The sequence below is a fragment of the Bufo bufo genome, chromosome 6 (genome assembly GCF_905171765.1).
Source record: "Bufo bufo chromosome 6, aBufBuf1.1, whole genome shotgun sequence".
Lineage (NCBI taxonomy): Eukaryota > Metazoa > Chordata > Amphibia > Anura > Bufonidae > Bufo > Bufo bufo.
The window spans coordinates 388,413,309-388,440,310 of NC_053394.1; the positions used below are offsets into that span (position 1 = coordinate 388,413,309).

Here is a 27,002-nt window from a genome sequence, read left to right on the forward strand (position 1 = left end):
GAAACTCTATCATGGACCAGGTGCGAAGCTTTGGGTTCAATTGGAGTTTGATCTCTCTCCCTTGGATCTAAAAATAGCGCCCTGGTTAAAGGTTGCAGATAGACCTCAGATGGAAGAATGGTCCTTTTTAGTGCGACATACCCTCACTCAGTGGGATAGATAGCTCCTAAACCCTCAATTATCTCATAGACCAGGTCCAATGACTCCTCTTATGGGCAATCCCGCCTTTTCCCCAGGGTGTCAAGTGAATAGATTTCTGAAATGGCCCCAACCTGCATGTCCGAGAGTTAGGGATGCCATGACGGATTCTAAATTGACTCGTTTGGATGCCTTGGTGCCTTCAGGTGTGAGACAAGGCAGTTGTTGGCTCAAATATGCCCAGCTGAAAGCATCTGTTGACCGAATATTTGCACTCTCCTCATATCTGGCAATGTCGGACTTCGATTCCCTCTTTCTCAAACCCGACACACATGACAAACTGCTCTCACAGCTATACAAAATCTTACTGAAACAATGCAATGATGATCTAGCGCCCTATTTCCAAAAATGGGAAACGGATCTCCGATTGTCCTTCTTACCCAAGGAGGTTGACAAAATGTATGCGTTCTCCCATGGATTGTCCATAGCAACTTCCGCCCAGGAAAAAAACTTCAAGATACTCTCTAGATGGTATTACTGTCCATTGACCCTTCATAAAATGTTTCCTTCTACTTCCAATTTATGTTGGAGATGCAAGGCAGATGAAGGTACTTTGTTACATATCTAGTGGGCTTGCCCTATGATCAAAATCTTCTGGAACAAGGTACCTTTCTTTCACTGGTGCATGGTTCTTTGGCGCCAGTGAAAAAGAATGCGCTAAGGTTCTTCCTCACGGCAGCCCGCATGACGATCCCGAGACATTGGAAATCTGTCAGAGTACGCTCTCTGCATGAATGGGCGAAAGAACTTAGACATTTACTGAGAATGGAAGAACTGATCGCTCTTTCGCATGAACAAGGGGAGAGATTTGAACAAAGGTGGCGTCGTCTTTCTGAATTGTTCAGCTCCTCCGAGTTCTTAGTGGTATTTGTTGATGAGGTTGATGATGCTATACAGTCCACAGAACCTTCTCTAAGTCTAGATGAGATTTAGTGCTTCAACATTTGAGATGGCTCTATTGAGAACTAGACCAATTTCACAGAATACCCCCCATCATCTTCCCCTCCCTTTTCCTTCCCCTCTCAGCCTTTCCTCCCCCCTCTTTCCTTCACTCTTTTCCCCCCCCTCGTGTTTGTCAGTTTACGTGTGAATGTTCCAATATCAAGATTGGCCAGGCTGATTTAGATAAGAGAGTTTATTACTGTATGTAGCTTACAGCAACTTTTTAATGGTCTCAATTGCAGAAGCTTAAATTATGGGGATCCTGCACGATCCTATAAGACTTATCTGTACATTCTCAAATGATTGTTTTGCTGTTTTTGTCCTCTTATGACAAATAATAAAAACAGAGTAAACATAAAATCAGACCCCCCCATATCAGACATCAGATGAGACCTCCATTAGGCCTACATGTTAGACCCCCCCCCCCCATGTATCAAACAAAACCTCCAGACCCCAATATTAGACCATTAGACCTCCAGGCCCCCATTAAACCTCCAGACCCCAATATCAGATTTCAGACCAGACCCCATTAGACCTCAGACCAGACTTTCAGACCCCTATATCAGACTCCCAATAGACCCCCCAGACCAGACCTCAGATCCCCCATATTGGACCACCGTTAGACTTCCAGACCCCCCATATCGGACCTGCACCCCCTTCCCCATATCAGACTTAAAAATAAATTAATTAACTTGCCTCTCCTGCTCTGCTGCTCCTCTCCCAGTCCAGCGGTCTCCCCGTTCTCTTGTCTTCTGAGGGCCCGTGCTGCATGGTCACCTGACTTCCTGCAGCGTCAGTTCAGAGTGCGCTCTGTACATCCTGATGCTGCAGGCAGCCAGGACACAGTAGCGTGGGACCTGAAAAGAGCGAGCAGGAGGAGGGGTAAGTACAGCGCCCACAGAGCTTCTCTCCCCCTCCTTCTGCATACTAGTGAGCGCTTACATACAGTTGCAAGAAAAAGTATGTGAACCCTTTGGAATGATATGGATTTCTGCACAAATTGGTCATAAAATGTGATCTGATCTTCATCACAACAATAGATAATCACAGTCTGCTTAAACTAATAACACGCAAAGAATTAAATGTTACCATGTTTTTATTGAACACACCATGTAAACATTCACAGTGCAGGTGGAAAAAGTATGTGAACCCCTAGACTAATGATATCTCTAAGAGCTAATTGGAGTGAGGTGTCAGCCAACTGGAGTCCAATCAATGAGATGAGATAGGAGGTGTTGGTTACAGCTGTCCTGCCCTATAAAAAACACACACCAGTTCTGGGTTTGCTTTTCACAAGAAGCATTGCCTGAAGTGAATGCTCTCAGCTCTCAGAAGACCTACGATTAAGAATTGTTGACTTGCATGAAGCTGGAAAGGGTTATAAAAGTATCTCCAAAAGCCTTGCTGTTCATCAGTCCACGGTAAGACAAATTATCTATAAATGGAGAAAGTTCAGCACTGCTGCTACTCTCCCAGTAAACAAGAATGGATTTCATGGGAGGATACCACAGAGGAAGCCACTGCTGTCCAAAAAAAACATTGCTGCACGTTTACAGTTTTCACAAGAGCACCTGAATGTTCCACAGCAGTACTGGCAAAATATTCTGTGGACAGATGAAACCAAAGTTGAGTTGTTTGGAAAAAACACACAACACTATGTGTGGAGAAAAAGAGGCACAGCACACCAACATCCCAACTGTGAAGTATGGTGGTGGGGGCATCATGGTTTGGGGCTGCTTGGCTGCGTCAGGGCTATCATCGAAGGAAAAATGAACTCCCAAGTTTATCAAGACATTTTGCAGGAGAACTTAAGGCCATCTGTCCACCAGCTGAAGCTCAACAGAAGATGGGTGTTGCAACAGGACAACGACCCAAAGCATAGAAGTAAATCAACAACAGAATGGCTTAAACAGAGGAAAATACGCCTTCTGGAGTGGCCCAGTCAGAGTCCTGACCTCAACCCGATTGAGATGCTGTGGCATGACCTCAAGAAAGCGATTCACACCAGACATCCCAAGAATATTGCTGAACTGAAACAGTTCTGTAAAGAGGAATGGTCAAGAATTACTCCTGACCGTTGTGCACGTCTGATCTGCAACTACAGGAAACGTTTGGTTGAAGTTATTGCTGCCAAATGAGGTTCAACCAGTTATTAAATCCAAGGGTTCACATACTTTTTCCACCTGCACTGTGAATGTTTACATGGTGTGTTCAAAAAAATCATGGTAATATTTAATTCTTTGTGTGTTATTAGATTAAGCAGACTGTGATTGTCTATTGTTGTGACTTAGATGAAGATCAGATCACATTTTATGACCAATTTGTGCAGAAATCCATATCATTCCAAAGGGTTCACATACTTTTTCTTGCAACTGTAATTGAAGCGCTGACTAGTATTCCCTTTATAAGATGCAGTGCATTTTATAAAGAGAAAACTACTGCGCCACTGGCAAGGGGAGCCTCGGCCACAGGCTGCTCTGATGTCGCCCCTTCAAAGCGAGATTCTCATATTGCCTCATGCCGAAAGTGGTCCGCTGCAGGTTTCTTGAGCAGCATGTGGAGAAGCTTGTGTGGCAAACGCTGCAGAGATCTCTGTGGCCGATCCACAGGGGAGCACCTTTAGGGGGGGGATTCAGAGATCGTATGCGCTGCGATTATGAGAGTGAAGTGCTGGCACTACCGACGGTACAGCGGGATTGAACCGCGTCTCGTATGTTTCTAATTACACAGTCTGAACCACCCCAACATAAATGGCCCGTATTGAATACTGACCAAGGATTCTGCCTTTGATCAGTGCTCGTTTGCATTGGCCTTTTACACAGGCGGATGCAAACGATCACTGTATACTGAGCGATCCTGCCTCCTGCATACTTCTCTATACTGTAGGCAGCGTGCCGCCCTGGTTACACGGTACAACACACTGCCGACACCATAGAGAAGTCTGCAGGGTCCGGATTTTGCAGCGTACAGTAAGTGCATACAGTACATGCACAAAGTCAGCAATTGCTCGTCAGTTGATTGAAGGGCCTCTTACACAGCCCGATTAGCGGACGGAGAGCTTTCATCGCTCCTTGTAAAAGGGCCCTAGGGGTTAGGGTTGTTTCCATACCAAAATTTTGATTCGGTTTCGATACCATAAAAAAAATATATTGTGACACTCGATACCATGAAAATTTTTTTGAAAAAACTCCCCAAAAAAGCCTCGTACATTCCGCATTTATAATCGAACAGTCCAATCCTATTTTTTCGGTGGACAAGGTGACAAAAAAAAAAAAAGGCGATTTGTACAGTTTTTATTTTTTCTTTTACGGCGTCCACCGCATATGAGATTTCTTAAATATTTTAATAGTTTGGACTTTTCGGACGTGGCGATATGTAATATGTTTATTTATTGTTTATATATTTTATATGTAAAATTGGGAAAGGGGGGATTTATACTTAATAGAGCTGTATTAGGGTGAATAGGACTTCACACTCTTCCTGCTGCCCTGTACATAGTACACACAGCAGTAGGGAGCTGACCATGGAGGGCTTCAGTAGCGTCCTGGTTGCCATGGTAACCGATCGGAGCCCCAGGATTACACTGCTGGGGCTCCAATCACAACTGCCACTGCCGCCAATGATGGGGGGGGGCGCAGGAGCAATACAGGTCCTGCATCAGGGGAAGCTGGCGGGTGCTGGAAGGAGGAGGGGCTGGATCCCGCGGGATGTTTGGAGTGCCGGGCGCGCTGCACAAGGACCATGGTGGCAGTGGAGCTAAAGACTGGGCCCGGACATGAAGATGGACGCAGAACAAGGTGACAGCAGCGTGTAACACTGTGTGTGATGGAGGTAGTGCAGTGTGTGATCATCACACACATGTATACATCACACACTGCACTACATACATCACACACATATATTCATCACACACTGCACTACATACATCACACACATGTATAGATCACACGCTGCACTACATACATCACACACATGTATACATCATACATTGCACCATACACATCACACACATGTATAGATCATACATTGCACCATACACATCACACACATGTATAGATCATACATTGCACCATACACATCACACGCTGGACCACATACATCACACACATGTATAGATCATACATTGCACCATACACATCACACACATGTATAGATCATACATTGCACCACACACATCACACACATGTATAGATCATACATTGCACCATACACATCACACGCATGTATGTGGTGCAGTATGTAGTGAATGCAGACAGCCTATTATAGCCAAGTGGTAAAGTACAGGGAAGATCCGCCATATTGGACTGGACTTTATAACTTTGCTATAATAGCTTGATGTTATTTAGACCAGTAATGGTCCCCTGTAGGGATGAGAGAATTTCAGGTTAGGACATTCGTTTGCGCTTTGTTTGGTGGTAAAAGCAGAATTGCGTTATGGATTCCGTTACCACAGACCATAACGCAATTCTATGACGGAAAGTTTATTTTTATTTTCTCGAGGACTCTGCAGGATGGGAAGGTGTAGTATAGTTTTTCCATCCGGCAAAGTCCAGCAAAAAAAAAATGTAGACTAATGTATCTTTTTTCTTTTCCACAATGGAATTCTATGGTGACAGATGCCACAGGATGGCGTCTGTCTGAGGCGTCTGTTAATGTATATACGTTTTTGTGTGTACATTAAATATATGACAAAAATGTCATGTGAACCCGGCCTGACAGGGAAGAAGCAGAACAGACCCCGCTTACTGTGATGGAGTCCGCTCAGTTCCCATCCACGAGCCTTTTTACCAGACCAAAAAAGTGCTGCATACAAGGCTTTTTTGTCTGGTCTTTGGACAGAATCTGCCACAGAGGCTCCGAACGCAGATGTGAGCGAGTGTAGACCGACATATTATGTATTTGTATTACTGCTAATTTCATCCTCCTCCTCGGGTGAAAAATGGTCGGAGGAGTATTTTTACTCTTCTGGTAAAAATGTAGTGCGACCCCTGACCATAACTGTATGCGGCCCACTTCTGCATGCCGTCATATTGTGGTTGTGCATAAAGAAACTAACCAGTGCATAATGACCTGCAGTTCCTGCGATGATGGCAGAGGACTGTGTGTCATTATAGAAGAGGATAGTCTATGGGAGCGAACACACGTTACAGAAAAGCAGCAGATTATTGCTGTTCCCTAAACAAGTCTGTTAGTATGTGATACTCTGCAGCACTTCTTATGTTCACATCCCATGTGTCAGTGCAAATTGTGAGTAATGAGGGCAGCACTGAGATGTGGGACTGGTAAGAGCATGGCCATCTGTGGCATCAATGGTATTCAATGGAAATGTAGTATGACAACTAGGTAAATTGTAATGAACTGCCTAAACTAACATACTGCGGGTTGTATCACCTAACATGGAGGAGGTGACGGCTGACCAGGCAGAATACAGTCCATAAAACAAGTCTCAAAGGGTCCGGCAGGAGCAGTGTCTGAATACAGGCCAAGGTAGTCAGTAATCTAGTCAGGGCCGGTAGTATAGGTGCAGGCCGGGTCAGGAGCGGGATATCAGAACAGGGAGTATAGGTCACAGAACAGGAATACAAGCCGGGTCAGGAGCGGGAGATCAGAACAGGGATTATAGGTCACAGAACAGGAATACAAGGGGTCAGGAGCAGGATATCAGAACTGGGATTATAGGTCACAGAACAGGAACACAAGGGGTCAGGAGCGGGATATCAGAACAGGGATTATACTGTAGGTCAAAGAACAGGGATTATAGGTCACAGAACAGGAACACAAGCCGGGTCAGGAGCAGGATATCAGAACAGGGATTATAGGTCAAAGATCAGGAACACAAGCCGGGTCAGGAGCGGGATATCAGAACAGGGATTATAGGTCACAGAACAGGAACACAAGCCGGGTCAGGAGCGGGATATCAGAACAGGGATTATAGGTCACAGAACAGGAACACAAGCCGGGTCAGGAGCGGGATATCAGAACAGGGATTATAGGTCACAGAACAGGAACACAAGGGGTCAGGAGCGGGATATCAGAACAGGGATTATAGGTCACAGAACAGGAACACAAGGGGTCAGGAGCGGGATATCAGAACAAGCATTATAGGTCACAGAACAGGAACACAAGCCGAGTCAGGAGCGGGATATCAGAACAGGGATTATAGGTCACAGAACAGGAACACAAGGGGTCAGGAGCGGGATATCAGAACAGGGATTATAGGTCACAGAACAGGAACACAAGGGGTCAGGAGCGGGATATCAGAACAGGCATTATAGGTCACAGAACAGGAACACAAGGGGTCAGGTGCAGGATATCAGAACAGGGATTATAGGTCACAGAACAGGAACACAAGGGGTCAGGAGCGGGATATCAGAACAGGGATTATAGGTCACAGAACAGGAACACAAGGGGTCAGGAGCGGGATATCAGAACAGGGATTATAGGTCACAGAACAGGAACACAAGGGATCAGGAGCGGGAGATCAGAACAGGGATTATAGGTCACAGAACATTAACACAAGGGGTCAGGTGCAGGATATCAGAACAGGGATTATAGGTCACAGAACAGGAACACAAGGGGTCAGATACACGGATAAATAGAATTTCTCCCCTTATTAGAACATGCACTTTCCTTATAAATATCAGGAAGGGAGCACACGCCACCCCACGGGCAGACACTGTGCATGTGTATTCCAGCATGGAGGAGCAGTGAACAGACAGCATGTATGGACGTTAACAGGGTTACTGTGTCTGCTGGGAGAAGTAGTCCGCTGGCTGGCACGGACTGCCGGCATTACATAAATATATCTGTCTTTGAATAGATGATAAGTTAACTTTACAAATCCATTTTTAGAAGGATACGGACTCTGCCTAATCCGTTTGCATTGGACGCCTAGAAATAGTACATTTATAAGGGGTTTTCCAGTTTATACAAGTGTGCGGCGTACTATGGAGTCACTCCACCATAGACTTCTCCGGGAGAGCAATCTATCCCATAGAAGTCTATTGCAGAGCGGCTGCAGTACACAGCCACGCCACAGCATCGTAGATGGGGTCTATTCTAAGAATACTCATAAGGATACTAACTTGTGAAAACTGGAAAACATCTTTAATGATGTACAAGGTTGACCACATTTCAACGGTATGTCCTGCAGAAGCTCGGGTTGGTTTTTAAATATTTGTTAGAAGAAACAAAGGCCGAGTTCATAAAGTGCGTCATCGGTGAATATACGTGCTGCTAATGTGTCAGAGGAATCCCGGCCTAACCACCAGTAAAACAATGAAAGAAAAGGTCCTTCTGGAGTCCGAGAAATAGTCATTTCTATGTGAGTCGGCTAAATCCCATCACTCAGAGGGACCTCGCCTACATGACACCTTCTCAGTATATAATAGATGGAGAAGGTCCTTCTAAAGTCCGGGAAATAGTCATTTCTATATGAGCCGGCTAAATCCCATCACTCAGAGGGACCTCTCCTACATGACACCTTCTCAGTATATAATAGATGGAGAAGGTCCTTCTGGAGTCCGGGAAATAGTCATTTCTATATGAGCCGGCTAAATCCCATCACTCAGAGGGACCTCTCCTCCATGACACCTTCTCAGTAGATAATAGATAGAGAAGGTCCTTCTGGAGTCCAGGAAATAGTCATTTCTATATGAGCCGGCTAAATCCCATCACTCAGAGGGACCTCTCCTATATGACACCTTCTCAGTATATAATAGATGGAGAAGGTCCTTCTGGAGTCCGGGAAATAGTCATTTCTATATGAGCCAGCTAAATCCCATCACTCAGAGGGACCTCTCCTCCATGACACCTTCTCAGTATGTAATAGATGGAGAAGGTCCTTCTGGAGTCCGGGAAATAGTCATTTCTATGTGAGCCGGCTAAATCCCATCACTCAGAGGGACCTCTCCTACATGACACCTTCTCAGTATGTAATAGATGGAGAAGGTCCTTCTGGAATCCGGGAAATAGTCATTTCTATATGAGCCGGCTAAATCCCATCACTGAGAGGGACCTCTCCTACATGACACCTTCTCAGTATATAATAGATGGAGAAGGTCCTTCTGGAGTCCAGGAAATAGTCATTTCTATATGAGACGGCTAAATCCCATCACTCAGAGGGACCTCTCCTACATGACACCTTCACAGTATATAATAGATGGAGAAGGTCCTTCTGGAATCCGGGAAATAGTCATTTCTATATGAGCCGGCTAAATCCCATCACTCAGAGGGACCTCTCCTCCATGACACCTTCTCAGTATATAATAGATGGAGAAGGTCCTTCTGGAGTCCAGGAAATAGTCATTTCTATATGAGCCGGCTAAATCCCATCACTCAGAGGGACCTCTCCTACATGACACCTTCACAGTATATAATAGATGGAGAAGGTCCTTCTGGAATCCGGGAAATAGTCATTTCTATATGAGCCGGCTAAATCCCATCACTCAGAGGGACCTCTCCTCCATGACACCTTCTCAGTATATAATAGATGGAGAAGGTCCTTCTGGAATCCGGGAAATAGTCATGTCTATATGAGCTGGCTAAATACCATCACTCAGAGGGACCTCTCCTACATGACATCTTCTCAGTATGTAATAGATGGAGAAGGTCCTTCTGGAGTCCGGGAAATAGTCATGTCTATATGAGCCGGCTAAATCCCATCACTCAGAGGGACCTCTCCTACATGACACCTTCACAGTATATAATAGATGGAGAAGGTCCTTCTGGAGTCCGGGAAATAGTCATGTCTATATGAGCCGGCTAAATCCCATCACTCAGAGGGACCTCTCCTACATGACACCTTCTCAGTATATAATAGATGGAGAAGGTCCTTCTGGAATCCGGGAAATAGTCATGTCTATATGAGCTGGCTAAATACCATCACTCAGAGGGACCTCTCCTCCATGACACCTTCTCAGTATATAATAGATGGAGAAGGTCCTTCTGGAGTCCGGGAAATAGGAAATAACTATAAGGACTTTATTATCCACCGTTCACCTGTGTTACTTTAGTCAATGCTACAATGTGGAACAAATACAAATAATAATAATGTCCCCGAAGCTTTACCAGAATGGTTCTTGTGGAGAGAATGGGATTTAGCCAATTCACTGTGAAGCTAAATACTATGATAGATCAGGTCCAGGAGAATGGGGGAATAACTGGTCCCTGCAGATTATAGGAAATAGACGCTGCTATAGAGCTGGCCGTTCTCCATTATTAGTGAGGAGCAGGTCCTTCTGAGTCCTGGGAAATACCCCCCTCACCGTGACATCTATGCAGGACCTCACCACTAGGGGGCAAGAAGGTCCAGCCTGTTATGGGAAATAGACAGCTGCTGTAGAGACGGCTATATACCATGTCTGGGGAGGACCAGGTGCCTCCGAGTCATGGGATTCAGTCCCAACCCTTATATGTGTGGATGTGATGAGTGTTCCACTTACCTGGGGGCAGGCGTGTCCTCCTCTGACAACCCTTCACTATGGAGCCTCCTGGGCTGTAATTTCTACCACCATGCAGGAGTCGGGCTCCAGGCTGTGCTGCAGGAGAAGGTACAGGACCTGTGATGATGTCATGACCATGTGACCAGGTGTGGGCGGAGTCAGGTTATGCTGCAGAAGGTACAGGACCTGTGATGATGTCATGACCATGTGATCAGGTGTGGGCGCAGTCAGGTTATGCTGCAGGAGAAGGTACAGGACCTGTGATGATGTCATGACCATGTGATCAGGTGTGGGAGGAGTCAGGCTGTGCTGAAGGAGAAGGTACAGGACCTGTGATGATGTGATGACCATGTGATCAGGTGTGGGAGGAGTCAGGCTGTGCTGCAGGAGAAGGTACAGGATCTGTGATGATGTCATGACCATGTGACCAGATATGGGAGGAGTCAGGTTATGCTGCAGGATAAGGTACAGGACCTGTGATGATGTCATGACCATGTGATCAGGTGTGGGAGGAGTCAGGCTGTGCTGCAGGAGAAGGTACAGGACCTGTGATGATGTCATGACCATGTGACCAGATATGGGAGGAGTCAGGTTATGCTGCAGGAGAAGGTACAGGACCTGTGATGATGTCATGACCATGTGATCAGGTGTGGGAGGAGTCAGGCTATGCTGAAGAAGAAGGAACAGGACCTGTGATGATGTCATGACCATGTGATCAGGTGTGGGAGGAGTCAGGCTATGCTGAAGAAGAAGGTACAGGACCTGTGATGATGTCATGACCATGTGACCAGATATGGGAGGAGTCAGGTTATGCTGCAGAAGATACAGGACCTGTGATGATGTCATGACCATGTGATCAGTTGTGGGAGGAGTCAGGCTGTGCTGCAGGAGAAGGTACAGCACCTGTGAAGACGTCATGACCATGTGATCATGTGTGGGAGGAGTCATGTAGATCACATGACCAGGTTTATCCGCTCTGTGTGTGAGACTCTGCTGTGCTGTGTGGAATCCCAGTCTGTATGTAGCAGAGCTGTAAGCCTGTAATGTTGGTATAGATGAGCTGTATCCATGTAATGTCTGTGTAGTTGAGCTGTATGTGCATACAACCAAGCTGTTTATGTGTAATATGCCTCTGAAGACTTGTATCAGTGTGTGCAGCAGAGCTGTGTATGTGTAATGTTTAGTTACTACAGCTGAGTCTTTGTCATGTCCATGTAGCAGAGCCGGCGATGTAATCTGCTGGTATCGGGGCTCTGTGTGTGCTCAGGAGATGTTTAGGGGTAACTCTGTCCCTTTTATCCATATCAGTTATTAGAAATGATGTAAGCAATATCCAGGGGTCAAGTCCCGGGGAAAGAAAGTGTGGGAACTCACCCAAGATACACCCCCAAAAAAAATTGAATTAGATTTGTCTCTTTCATATTATAAGCTCCCCTTATATATGATTAACTTACAGTTCTGAAGACTCAGGGCTGCTGGCTGACTTGGCCTCAGGGCTGCTGGCTGGCTTGGCCTCAGGGGTGCTGGCAGGCTTGGCCTCAGGGGTGCTGGCTGGCTTGGCCTCAGGGCTGCTGGCAGGCTTGGCCTCAGGGGTGCTGGCAGGCTTGGCCTCAGCGGTGCTGGCTGGCTTGGCCTCAGGAGTGCTGGCTGGCTTAGTCTCAGGGGTGCTGGCTGGCTTGGCCTCAGGAGTGCTGGCTGGCTTGGTCTCAGGGGTGCTGGCTGGCTTAGCTTCAGGGGTGCTGGCTGGCTTAGCTTCAGGGGTGCTGGCTGGCTTAGCCTCAGGGGTGCTGGCTGGCTTGGCCTCAGGAGTGCTGGCTGGCTTGGCCTCAGGGGTGCTGTCTGGCTTGGCCTCAGGGGTGCTGTCTGGCTTGGCCTCAGGGGTGCTGTCTGGCTTGGCCTCAGGGGTGCTGTCTGGCTTAGCCTCAGGGGTGCTGGCAGGCTTGACCTCAGGGGTGCTGGCAGGCTTGGCCTCAGGGGTGCTGACAGGCTTGGCCTCAGGGGTTTGGCTGGCTTGGCCTCAGGGGTGCTGACAGGCTTGGCCTCAGGGGTGCTGGCTGGCTTGGCCTCAGGGTTGCTGGCTGGCTTGGCCTCAGGGTTGCTGGCTGGCTTGGCCTCAGGGTTGCTGGCTGGCTTGGCCTCAGGGGTGCTGGCTGGCTTGGCCTCAGGGGTGCTGGCTGGCTTGGCCTCAGGGTTGCTGGCTGGCTTGGCCTCAGGGGTGCTGACAGGCTTGGCCTCAGGAGTGCTGGATGGCTTGGCCTCAGGGGTACTGACAGGCTTGGCTTCAGGAGTGCTGGATGGCTTGGCCTCAGGGGTGCTGACAGGCTTGGCCTCAGGGTTGCTGGCTGGCTTAGCCTCAGGGGTGCTGACAGGCTTGGCCTCAGGAGTGCTGACAGGCTTGGCCGGGCAGAAGGAGTGTGGGAGACTGTGAGGCCTTTTTTCTCCAAGCCGCTACGGAAAAAAAAAATTCATTACACCTCAGGTCAGACCACTAATCAGACCCCCAATGTTAATCAGACCTCAGCAAACAGCCCCAATAAGATTCCCAATGTTAATAAGACCCCAATAAGACCTCAGATCACACCTCAGCTCAGACCCCAATATGAATAACACCCAATCAGACCTCAGATAAGAGCCCCATGCCTCATAGCAGCCGCCAGTAGCCTCTCCATCAGCCCCCAGTGCCTCTCCATCAGCCCTCAATGCCTCTCCATCAGCCCCCAATGCCTCTCCATCAGCCCCCAATGCCTCTCCATCAGCCCCCAGTGCCTCTCCATCAGCCCCCAGTGCCTCTCCATCAGCCCCCAGTGCCTCTCCATCAGCCTCCAGTGCCTCTCCATCAGCCCCCAGTGCCTCTCCATCAGCCCCCAGTGCCTCTCCATCAGCCCCCAGTGCCTCTCCATCAGCCCCCAGTGCCTCTCCATCAGCCCCCAGTGCCTCTCCATCAGCCCCCAGTGCCTCTCCATCAGCCCCCAGAGCCTCTCCATCAGCCCCCAGTGCCTCTCACCAGCGTCCCCCCAGTGCATCTCCATCAGCCCCCAGTGCCTCTCATTAGCTCCCAGTACCCTCTCCATCCACCCCCAGTGCGCCCTCCCCGGTATTAAAATAATTGGTGTGCAGTGCGCCCTCCCCGGTATTAAAATCATTGGTGGGCAGTGCGCCCTCCCCGGTATTAAAATCATTGGTGGGCAGTGCACCCTCCCCGGTATTAAAATATTAAAATCATTGGTGGGCAGTGCACCCTTCCCGGTATTTATTAAAATCATTGGTGGGCAGTGCACCCTCCCTGGTATTTATTAAAATCATTGGTGGGCAATGCGCCCTCCCCGGTATTAAAATCATTGGTGGGCAGTGTGCCCTTTCCCCCCCATCATTGGTGGTAGCGGCAGTTCCGATCGGAGTCCCAGCAGTGTAATGCCTACAGCCAGGAAGCTACTGAAGTCCTGTCTGGCTGCCATGGTCAGTTAGTCAGCAGCATACTTACATGCGCTGTGGCCGCCCGGCGCTCCTCCTTCTTGTAACTCACAGGTCTGTGCGGCGCATTGCTTATGCTTATAGCAATGCGCCGCACAGACCTGTGACGAGTTACAAGAAGAAGAAGCAACCCGGGCGGCCACAGCGCAGGTAAGTATAATATAACAAAAACAAAGACAGGTGCACTCTGCGGTCTTACTAAGCCCTCAAACTGGTGTTAAAATTGAGAGATTAGCCAACATGTCCTACGTGAGGACATGTCTGAGCACGAGCACCGCGCCAAGGTTTCTCAAGTAGCTCGGGACCTAACGCTAAACCTACCTGGGCCGTAATGGCCAATACCAGGAGCTAGTGGGCGAATTACAGAAGCGCAAGGTCCGACTCAAAGCAATCTCCCAGTAACCTCCAGCATGTGACCATGCATACAATGGGAGGATGCAGAGAGCTCTGATCCCCACCAAAGACTGGCTGATATAGCCCGGGCCTCACATGTGCACCAGAATGCTGCCAGTAGATGGAAATAAAGGCACATTGAGACTAGGAGTTTCTACACCTCCAGGTCAATTGGCAACATGATTGGGTATAGAGCTTCTCAGAGTGGCAGTGTCTCTCAGAAGCCAAGATGGGTAGAAGATCACCAATTCCCACAATGTGGCGCAGAAAGATAGTGGAGCAATATCAGAAAGGTGTTACCCAGCGAAAAATTGCAAAGACTTTGCATCTATCATCATCAACTGTGCATAACATCATCCGAAGATTCAGAGAATCTGGAACAATCTCTGTGCATAAGGGTCAAGGCCGTAAAACCATACTGGATGCCCGTGATCTCCGGGCCCTGAAACGACACTGCACCACAAACAGGAATGCTACTGTAAAGGAAATCACAGAATGGGCTCAGGAATACTTCCCGAAACCATTGTCAGTGAACACAATCCACCGTGCCATCCGCCGTTGCCAGCTGAAACTCTACAGTGCAAAGAAGAAGCCATTTCTAAGCAAGATCCACAAGCTCAGGCGTTTTCACTGGGCCAGGGATCATTTAAAATGGAGTGTGGCAAAATGGAAGACTGTTCTGTGGTCAGACGAGTCACGATTCGAAGTTCTTTTTGGAAATCTGGGACGCCATGTCATCCGGACCAAAGAGGACAAGGACAACCCAAGTTGTTATCAACGCTCAGTTCAGAAGCCTGCATCTCTGATGGTATGGGGTTGCATGAGTGCGTGTGGCATGGGCAGCTTGCATGTCTGGAAAGGCACCATCAATGCAGAAAAATATATTCAGGTTCTAGAACAACATATGCTCCCATCCAGACGTCATCTCTTTCAGGGAAGACCCTGCATTTTTCAACAAGATAATGCCAGACCACATTCTGCATCAATCACAACATCATGGCTGCGTAGGAGAAGGATCCGGGTACTGAAATGGCCAGTCTGCAGTCCAGATCTTTCACCTATAGAGAACATTTGGCGCATCATAAAGAGGAAGGTACAACAAAGAAGGCCCAAGACGATTGAACAGTTAGAGGCCTGTATTAGACAAGAATGGGAGAGCATTCCTATTTCTAAGCTTGAGAAACTGGTCTCCTCGGTCCCCAGACGTCTGTTGAGTGTTGTAAGAAGAAGGGGAGATGCCACACAGTGGTGCAAAAGGCCTTGTCCCAACTTTTTGGGGATTTGTTGACGCCATGAAATTCTGATTCAACATATTTTTCCCCTAAAATGGTACATTTTCTCAGTTTAAACTTTTGTTCCGTGATTTATGTTCTATTCTGAATAAAATCTTAGAAGTTGGCACCTCCACATCATTGCATTCAGTTTTTATTCATGATTTGTATAGTGTCCCAACTTTTTTGGAATCCGGTTTGTACACTGAGCAGATGGCAGATCTCACTTCCCTGTTGTGCGCTGGTTCAACTCTGCATTCTCCAGCTCTGCTGAGTGAGGGAGCGTCTGCCAAGCGCAGGGACAGGAGAAGTGCCCACAGCCCAGGCACTGTTATCAGCTGCTGGGGAGGACCTGGCTTTAATCATTTACTTACAGTCCCTGGCTGTCAGTAATCTGACCTTGCGTGCTGCGTGCTTCTGCGTCCTCCGTCCTTCAACAGAGGACGGATCATGCCTAGCAACCCTATTTTAAGCACAGGTAAAAATAGGCAGTACAGGTAACAAAACTGTGGAATTAAGGGGTAATTGAATACACAGTGAAACGTTAAAATAGGGCCACCAAGGTGACATTAATCGCCACAATCCAATACTCAAAAAAAAAATATATGACAGTTATACTTTAAGTGCCTCTCTCCTTCCCAAAAATTTGCATTACGAAAATTCGCATATTACGCGATCATTACCTTGTCGATTTTTCGAGTAAAAAAAATCGTAGAATATAGAGATTATTCAAATTCACGAATATTTGCCGAATAGAATTCGAATATGACCCCTGCCGCTCATAACTACTGATGATGACTTGGACACAGTACTGCACGTGGATGCCGCCTGGCTGCTACAAAGGAGACCGGAAGAAGTAGGAATCTCTTGTTGTGGTAGCTGGCAGACACCTCTGTCACCCCCATGGCTTATTGTAATCTGGCAGATCTTGCACAGGGCATTGCTTTTATTTTCCAGCACCGTAGAGAAAAACTGCCAGACAGGAGATACTTGCACACTCCACACAGAGCTAGCTGCAGCCGAGCTTGTTTTAGGTCTGGCACGTTTTCAGCCTGCGACCACAGTATCATCAGCATCACCAGTTCCCAAGCTGACAATACTAGAAGCAGATCTGACCCTGGCAGGTTTTGTTTTTTTTGGAGGTTCTAACTGTATGTTGCCTTCACTCTGTATTGCTGTCACTGCCACCATCCTCTTCCTCTGATGTTACCTTCTTCTCAGCACCCTGATCTAGCTCCCAGATCATGTCCAACACACAATCATTGTAACAGTCCTCAACCTCCCCGCCATGAAAACTGTGATATGTCATCATGGGCTTCCTAGCATCCTCCAGATTACCTACTTTTTACTTGGCTTGAGTTCCACTGCTGCTACCACTGCCCCTACCACCACCAGTGCATCTACAGGCGCCACTACTCCTACCACCACAAACACAGCTATGCATGAGGTGCCCCTCCTCCCCTGAATCTCCTCCTCATGGTAGTCTAAATGCTGAGCTATCCAGTCCACAATTCCATCCTCTGTGTCCTCAATAATATTAGGAGCCAGGGAGAACTTTGAACAACCACTACTCCTATCAGGTACTGATACTGCTGGTACTACATACATTCTGACTCTGGGAGCGAGGCATGGGTCTTTTATTTTGCACTCTTCTATTGCTCAGACATTTTATTATGAGGCCTATAAATGAAAAGTCAGGGGTTTGGTGCAGACAGATTATTTAACAGAACAAGCAAAATGGCAAATGTGTGTTTTGTAATTTAAAGACAGTTAAATGTCTCTCCACTTCTACAAACACACTGCACACTGGTATTGACAATTTACTTTGGAAAAAAAGCAGTGAAATGTCTTAGAACTATGCGTTTAATATCAGTGGTAAAACAATGAAAACGGTGTACTAAAATGTCTTTGAAACACACAGTCTGATGTACTAATATGTCCACTAACACAATATAACAATGCAGCGTTTGTTGTAAAATGTCTTTGAACTATGTGTTTAATAATATGGATATAAAATTGTTGTTGCTGTAACACATTTCTTGTGGCCCCCGGCCCCCTGCCAGAACATATTGTGAAAATGCTAATGACCGCTTCCATTATGGAAGCGGTCATTAGCATGTGGGAGCCGGCACAGGTAGGCAAGAACAGCGTATTGCTAGCTATACTCACCTTCCCTGGTCTTCATCCGGCCCCACACGGTGTCCTGACATGTAGAGTGTCAGGACGTAGTGCATGTAGATGCGCACTATGACCTCACTCTGTGCGCTGTCAGGTCACAGTACAGCATGGCGTGAAGAAGACCAGGGAGGGTAAGTGAATCTGCCAAGTGGCAGCGCTGTCTGGAGCTGTAGAGGCAAAAAAAAATTTCACTTATTTTTAAATGTCTGATTGGGGTCTAATCTGAGGCTGGGGGTCTGACAGGGGTCTGATCTGAGGCTGGGGGTCTTACTGAGGCTGCGGGTCTGATCTAAGGCTGGAGAGGGTCTGATAAGGGTCTGATCTGAGGCTGATGTAGGCTAGGGGGGTCTGATAGGAGGGTGATTTGAGGCTGATGGAGGTGGGGAGCAGATCAGAGGCTGAGAAAGGGACAAAGGCAGGGACAGTGGCAGGGAGAGTGAACGCTGGGTGAGCCCCTCTTTGGACCCCTCTGGGTTTAGCTTGGCTGCCATTAATGACAAATAAAGAACAAAATATATAACATTCTCAACTCCAAATTAGACTGCTATATGCGGTCAAAATGGCGCCTGTACTATTTGTAATATATAGCGCAGGCGCCATTTTGTGCTTCAAAAATATAGCGCTGTAGATTTTTTTTATTGAAGCTAAATTTCTGTAACTTACCCCTAAGTCACTTAAATGTTAGTCGAATTTTAAGTTGAGAATTATATATGGCCCCCGAACGATGTTAAAAATATCCATATGGCCCTCAGCAGCAAAAAGGTTCCCCAGCCCCTGCTATGTAAGGGGTGCAGTCGCTACTGGAGCTAGGAGCCTGAGGGGGCCCAAGACTCTTGTGCCACATAAGAAGACACCGGTACTATACAAAGTTCATGCAGGTCATGTTACATCTCTGGCTGGAGGGAAGGAGAATTTGGCTTGGGGCAGGGAATGCAGTTTAAATTTTCGCCTCAGGAAGCGCGAAGGCTATGTGCTTACCTGCCCCTGGCCACAAAGCACTGAGGGAAGGGGGACCAAGCTGAACTCTTGCACCAGGGCACATGAGCCTTCAGCTACGCCCCTGAATATTATATTATACTCTATGCAATAAGAAGGATGACTTGCATTTACATGTGCTAGAATAGAATCCGTGGTATGATCTTGGTACTGCCATTCTGACAGTAAGGAGACACCAGGAGACTGCACCCATGACTACAAAACCTTTGAAGATAATGATGCTTTTATCTCCTGATGTTCATGTTCAAGCTGACAATCCGAGCACAACTTTGGTTGACCATTTATACTATTGCATTGTCCCGGCCTAACACCTCTCAGAAAACTGTTGTGCCACTCTTGTGCAACCACAAAAGATCTGCAGCAGTTGACAGAGGCGGCCATCTTAAGGCAGAAAATAGTGAGAAGATCCAGACAACATGTAACATCTATGGTCAGCTATAATCCTGCCATCTCCATCTTTCTCATTATACAAGGATAAGACATATAATACTGGTGGATAAAAGAAGACTGAAGACAAGATCTTCACAGTCTTCTTACAGATCATAGGGGACATTTCATGAGACCTTATCTCTATCTACCTGATCATCCTGTGGGACACTGGGATGTTCTTCTGACACATCCTGTAAAAGAAGAGGACTGGGACATCTCTCCGGTGTTCTCATCTCTTCCTTATCTGTGGAAACACACCCAGTGACTGAATTCATTCCTTACATACAGGTAATGAAAGGACGTGTGGATTTAGTCATGTCTATTACCTGGTGATGTGAGGGGGCGGTGATCCTCCATCATGATGTCCTTATATCCATCTACCTGATCATCCTGTGGAACATAGTGATGTTCTTCTGAATTATCCTGTAGAAGGAGAGGACTGGGACATCTCTCGGGTGTTGTTCTCTCTTCCTTAACTGTAGGTGTTGCAGAATCAGGATTAGATAGGATGGTCAGCCATGTTGTCTTAGGTATACATCTTGGGGCACATTTATTAAGATCAGTGTTTTAGGCACAGGTCTTAGCAAAGCCCTAAGCTGGCGGTGGTTCCGCCAAAGTTATGAAGAGGCTTCTCCATAACTTCAGGGCTTCCAGCACCAGTTCTATATGTAAGACATCTTCCAAGTTATCTTACATTTAGACCCTTTTCTACACCTGAAACATTTGTAGAAAATGGTAAATGAGACAGGCCTGCCGGCCCGTTCCCTTCCCCGCCCACTGCACACCGACAATTGTAGACCTGCCGCCCCCCATTGTACCGACATCTGCGCCTGCAATAAGTCTAATTTAGGCTTATTTCAGAATAGTAAAGGACCCCCTTGTGTTTACACCTCAAAAAGGAGCTTAGCTAAAGAGTTAATCACCATTTTGAAGTGAATACTGAGTACTTTTAGTACTAACTACTTTTGCTGAGAAAATAGAGGCCTTTAAGTATTCGATTAAAAATGTTATGATGGATTGGTGACCTCTAGAAAGTAGATAATATTTGCACTAGAAGTGGAAGCCTTGGCCAAGATAAATGTATTTGTCTATTAAAACTAACCATTTACATGTTTATGATCAGGATCGATCCTTGGTGTTGGACCGGTGATAAATGAAAGAGCCGATCTTGGCTTTATGGACCATGGGGCTCTTTGGAAAGAAAAATGGAGATTGGTACTTGAATTGGAGAGGATTAATGGAAGGCCCCAGGAACAAATTATTTATGCAACAAGAGATCGTGATAATGAACTTTTAACCAATTAGAAGTTGTTGTCGGTGTAACTTGTGTAGATCTATGGTTATGTATGATAATGATGGAATCTGTGTGTAAAACACTGAAGTCTACGTACAGCGACACACTGCGGAAAACATTAATTAAAATATTAATGATTCCTTTGTTCTCTGAGGTATAAAGGACTGTGTCCAGGACTTATAACAGAGCGCTGCCTTTTACCACGGCTGTAATTCACTTCCATTTACCTCTTATGCCATAATCTGCCCACATTTTACATTGATTTCTATGAGGTCTTGCTGCTCTTCAGATTTCCATCAGAGATTTTAAGCCAAAACCAGGTGAGACTCTAAACACAGAACAGGTACAGAGTTTCCCCTATACCTTATGTCTGTGGAGGCTCAAATCCTGGTTTTGGCTCACAATCACTGATGGAAATCACTGACAAAACACTGTTATGTGAATGAGGCTTAAACGAAAAAATCTTCTAAAGAAGAAGTTGCTTCAAGAATTTTTGTGTTGTTGTGGCCAATTTCCAACAGTAGGAAACACATCCAGTGACTGAATTCATCCCTTACATACAGATAATGAGAGGACGTGTGTATTTAGTCATGTCTATTACCTGTTGGGGTGAGGGGCCGGTGATCTTCCATGATGACGTCCTTGTACAGATCTTTGTGTCCTTCTAAATACTCCCACTCCTCCATGAAGAAATAGACGGTGACATCCTGACACCTTATAGGAACCTGACAACACAATGATACAGTCATCACCCAGATCCCTTCATAGTGTCCCAGCATTCCCAGCAGTGTCACCTCTCCAGTCAACAGCTCAATCAACTTGTTGGTGAGTTCTAGGATCTTCTCTCTATTAATTTCCTCATGTATCAGGAGGTGAGGTGAAGGCCCCATGATTGGGCTCAGGGTTCTTCCCCATCCTTCAGACACAGCGCTCCTGACAGCGCTCACAAGAGGTCTTCTTCACTACTGTCTAGTCCTGGTTATGGAGAGACACAGTAATAAATATCACTTCATACATCTCCAGAGTTCCTACCTCTCCAGTCATGTCCATATGTTAGTAACATAGATAAGATGATGTAATGTGACATCATCAGAATCTCTCACCTCTCCAGTAAAACGGAAGAGGATCTCTAGGGTGAGATTTATTATACTCTCCGCCATCTGACTATGGAACTCTCTGCCTGAGGAGGTGGTGATGGTGAGTACAATAAAGGAATTCAAGAGGGGCCTGGATGTATTTCTGGAGTGTAATAATATTACAGGCTATAGCTACTAGAGAGGGGTCGTTGATCCAGGGAGTTATTCTGATTGCCTGATTGGAGTCGGGAAGGATTTTTTTATTCCCCTAAAGTGAGGAAAATTGGCTTCTACTACCTCACAGGGTTGTTTTTTTTTGCCTTCCTCTGGATCAACTTGCAGGATGACAGGTCGAACTGGATGGACAAATGTATTTTTTCGGCCTTATGTACTATGTTACTATGTATCTTGTCCCTGTCCATTCTTGTTGGGTCAATCAGGAGAAGGATCTTATATAGAAGATCTCCACTGGGCGAATCCTATATTGTAGGAACCTGAATGGAAAGAAGATGAGACGATGTCAAATCCTACAAATTCCCATGTAAAATACAATAACTGGAGATTAGAGGAGACATCGGAGGAGATAATAAAGTGTAGATGTTGTGTTCTCTCTTTTTATATGGATCGAAACATGTGTGAGGTCAAGGCAGTTTCATGGTATGTCATAAAATCCAATATATATCAAATACAAAACATAAGTTGGTCAACAAGTCATAAAACTGGGAATAAAAATAAAATATAGAATAAAATGCAGACAGACCTGCAGAGCGAACTAACACTCCGGAATGAAGATCACATTAGCCCTTTTAAACTACATGTGTCTATTTTATTCTATATATTTTTTTATTCCCAGTTTTATGACTTGTTTATTAACTTATGTTTTGTATTTTCTATATATTGGATTTTATAATCTAAATCAGGGGTGGCCAACCTGTGGCTCTTGAGCCGCATGCGGCTATTTGCTTCTTCAAGTGCGGCTCTAGCTGTGGAACCGGGAAGCAGTCAGGCGGCTCACTCTCCACCCCATGCTCAGATCTCTTTTCCTGATCGGGAACTGTTGATACTTTGCAACTCCAGCTCACTCTCCATTACGTCCTGATGCACACAGTGTGAGAACGTAGTACGTGGAGACATGGGCTATGACCTGATGTTGTGCTCGTCAGGTCACAGTGGAGAGCGTGTCAGACCTGCAGAGTAGCAGGTGCCCGAGCAGGAGCCCAGTGCCTGATCAGGAGAGGGAAGAGATTTTTTTTAAATTATAGAACTGAGCATGGGGGTCTGATCTAAGCATGGTGGGGGTCCTGATCTAAGCAATGGGGGTCTGATCTGAGCATGGGGGTTCAGATTTGAGCATGGGGGCAAATCTGAGCACTGAGCATGGGGGTCTTATTTGAGCATCTGGGGGGGGAGAGATCTGAGCATTGGGGGGGCATCTGAGCATGGGGGAGAGATATGAGCATTGGGGGGGCATCTGAGCATGTGGGAGAGATCTGAGCACTGAGGGTCTGATTTGTGATGTCTGATCCGAGCATTGGGGGTATTATTTTGGGGGTCTGATGAGGTTTGGGGATCTTATTTTAGGTCTGATGAGGATTGGGGATCTGATTTAGGAGTCTGGTCTGAGGTCTGATGAAAAATATTTTTTTTCTTTTTTTCTCTACTAATGAAAAATAAGAAAAAAATATTTTTATCAGACCTCAGATCAGATGAAAAATCTTTTTTTTCTCTTATTTTTCTTTGTTAAAACCTAGTTGCATCTTGTAGGGCGAAAAATACGGTGACTTGCGTGTAAATGTATAGCTTGTGGCTCCTGGTAGTCATATGGTGTTTTTTTTGGGCTCTTTGTGTCTGTAAGGTTGGCCACCCCTGATCTAGATCATTTGTATGTTTCATTTGTTGGTTTATAGAACAACTGAAAAAACGCAGGGTGTGCATTGTGAATGACTAGAATACTACAAAAACAGCCTGACACGGTCCGGACCAGGTTCTGATATCAGCACATATCAGGTTCTTCCTGCAACCACTGAGGAAGAAAAAGTACAGTTTCGAAATGCGTCTGATGTAACTGCGGTATTAATCCATCGAGCGTAATTGATTCAACAACCTATTAAGAGGAATAAACGTATCCTTCATACCATTCCAGACATTGAAACAGCAGAATTCGGCCTTCCCGTATTCCTGCTACACATGCGCAAGTAAGTGTGCCGGCACACGAGAGAACTATAGGATCCAGCAGCACATCGAGATCATAGGTGAGCGGAGGTCATCAATATCAGACCGGGGGGGGTCCGACATCCAGCCGATCAGCTGTATGAAGAGAAGGTACACGCTGTGCGTGCTTGCCGTCTCCAGTCTCTCTTCCGACTTGCTATGGACATGACAGCGGCGAGCAGGATAGGAGACGGCGCTCATCTTCTCCTCATACAGCTGACCTGTGGGGGTGCCGGATGTCGAATCCCCGCCAATCCGATACTGATGACCTATCTTGAGGATAGGTCATCAATATTAAAAGCTCCGAGAACCCCTTTAAAAAAGTAGTTTGGGAAATTTGCCTAAAAATTTTAAGAATTGTTTGTAAACGTCTAAGCCTGTTCTAAAAAAATAAAATGACATTTACAGAAGGAGGAACATAAAGTAGACATATGGGGGATGTAAAGTAATAACTAGTTTACGAAGTATCACTATCTGCCGGAAAAGCTGATAAATTAACATTTTTGAAAACTGTGAATTTTTCCAAATTTTTTCTGAAGGGGTTAATGCAGGGAAATCTAACCGCAGTTTGTCCGTCATTTCACCATCACACATAATAAAGATGGCGGTTTGATACTGTGGGAGTGGAGACTCCATCTTGGTGTCTGCAGCAACCATTTTAAATTGTATGACTTCTCTGAAGTTAATAGATCCGGAAAGTTTGACATGCAAAGTCTGCAGAAAGTAACTTAGCCCCCACCTGTGCTATTTTCGATAGACTGAAATTGCTAGCTCTAACGGTTATTTCCAGGGGCGTAACTAGAAGTGACTAGGCCCCACAGCAAATTTTTGTATGGGGCCCCCTCCCCCCCAAGAAAACTACTGATCGTTACACAAAAACAAGCCCTCACCGAAATATAGAAAAGTAATTTTTTTAAGTAATTAAACCAAATAAAAACTATACAAGTTTTGTATCGTATTGAGCCGCAGAATAAAGACGTCATTTTTAGTGAACGCCATGATGTCAAAACCTCAAAAACCTTGGCAAAATTGTGTGTGATTTTTGTTTTATTTTTTTTAACCCACAAACAATTTATTTTTTTCCTGCTTTCTGATACAAGACATGGTAAATTAAGTGGCGACATTTAAAAAATGCATCTTGTCCCACACAAAAAAAGCCCTCATATGACTATGTGAATGGAAAAATAAAAAGGTTATGGCTAATGTAAAAATGAAAATGGGCCCGGTCTTTAAGGGGTAAAAGGTATCAAACTACAATGTTTTAGGCTACTTTCACACTTGCGTTCAGAGCGGGTGCGTCTGGTGTCTGCACAGACGGATCCGCTCCTATAATGCAGACGTTTGGATCCGTTCAGAACGGATCCGTCTGCATTATACACTGCATAAAAAAATAAAGGGAACACTTAAACAACACAATGTAACTCCAAGTCAATCACACTTCTGTGAAATCAAACTGTCCACTTAGGAAGCAACACTGAGTGACAATCAATTTCACATGCTGTTGTGCAAATGGGATAGACAACAGGTGGAAATTATAGGCAATAAGCAAGACATCCCCAATAAAGGAGTGGTTCTGCAGGTGGTGACCACAGACCATTTCTCAGTTCCTATGCTTCCTGGCTGATGTTTTGGTCACTTTTGAATGCTGGCGGTGCTTTCACTCTGGTGGTAGCATGAGACGGAGTCTACAACCCACACAAGTGGCTCAGGTAGTGCAGCTTATCCAGGATGGCACATCAATGCGAGCTGTGGCAAGAAGGTTTGCTGTGTCTGTCAGCATAGTGTCCAGAGCATGAAGGCGCTACCAGGAGACAGGCCAGTACATCAGGAGACGTGGAGGAGGCTGTAGGAGGGCAACAACCCAGCAGCAGGACCGCTACCTGCGCCTTTGTGCAAGGAGGAACAGGAGGAGCACTGCCAGAGCCCTGCAAAATGACCTCCAGCAGGCCAAAAATGTGCATGTGTCTGCTCAAACGGTCAGAAACAGACTCCATGAGGGTGATATGACGGCCCGACGTCCACAGGTGGGGGTTGTGCTTACAGCGCCCCACCCCCACCCCCCGTGGAGGTAAAGTAACAGTCCGGTATTTAAAAAAAAACACTTTTCTACTTACCTCCATGTCAGCAATGCGATGCAGTCCTCTTCCTGTGTTCCCAGCAGCCTCTAGTGTTGAAGATTTGGTGCTCGTGTTCCTATTTAGCCTGTCTTTCAGAAAAGTTTAAGATGGGATTCAAACCCATGCCCTTCTGTATCAGAGGCAAAGCACCTAACCACACAGCTATGACAGCTGTACAGCTAGTTACTTAAAAAAAATATATATATAAGACTTCTACTGTAGATAACTTTGATACCTAGTGTCTGGGGGCAGCTGTCATGTGTATGTACACTAGGTATCAAAGTTACCTACAGTAGAAGTCTTATTATTATTATTTTTAAGTAACTGGTAATACAGCTGTCATAGCTGTGTGGGTAAATGCCTTGCCTCTGAAGTGAAAGGTTGAGAGTTTGAATCCCATGAGAAACTTTTCTGAAAGACATGTTAAATGAGATTTAAATACAAGGGTCTCGTAGCTCAGAGCGTGTGCCTCAGCCTGTCATCTCTGCAGGGATAGACAGGACACACTGTCGGGTGCAGGGCCCCGAAGCAGTCGCTTCCCCGGTAGTTACGCCACTGGTTATTTCCTGTATTCTGAATCGTATACGTCTGCGGTTAACTGACATTTATATTCTCTGTTTCTATAAGCACATATATGAACAAATATGTCATGACCTTCATGAGGTGTGTGTGTGGTATTTCCACCCACTTCCTTGATAAGCATTTTGTTTGAATAAAGAGAGACTTGTTTGATCACTGATTGTCGGTCAATCAATTCTAAATGGGTACCCATTACTAAATCTATGGGCAATGATGACTTGGAACTCAGCATAAATAAGAGTAAGGGGTCTTTGCCCCCACAGATACCTACGTGTTGTAAAGATGGATCTGCACGGCTGATCGATGGAGAAGACTTCTGGAGGGTCAGGATGCGGACTCTGACATCGGAGGGATTGAATAAAGAAATCCAAGGAATTCCTGAATCTCTCCCTGTTTCCCTGGGT

General features: G+C 46.0%; 1 long non-coding RNA gene and 1 pseudogene across 2 annotated transcripts; both read right to left on the minus strand.

Moving 5' to 3' along the window:
- LOC121003527 overlaps window positions 1-27,002 on the minus strand; it is a 1,246,211-nt pseudogene that overhangs the window by 866,643 nt on the left and 352,566 nt on the right.
- On the minus strand, window positions 19,703-21,728 carry LOC121003560. 2 transcript variants are annotated; one of them, XR_005779501.1, is made up of 3 exons: window positions 21,719-21,728; window positions 21,217-21,340; window positions 19,703-19,797 (listed from the first exon to the last, which is right to left on the minus strand). It is a non-coding gene; the product is annotated as an uncharacterized LOC121003560 (long non-coding RNA). The 2 variants fall into 2 exon arrangements; XR_005779500.1 differs by lacking the exon at window positions 21,719-21,728 and adding an exon at window positions 21,648-21,658.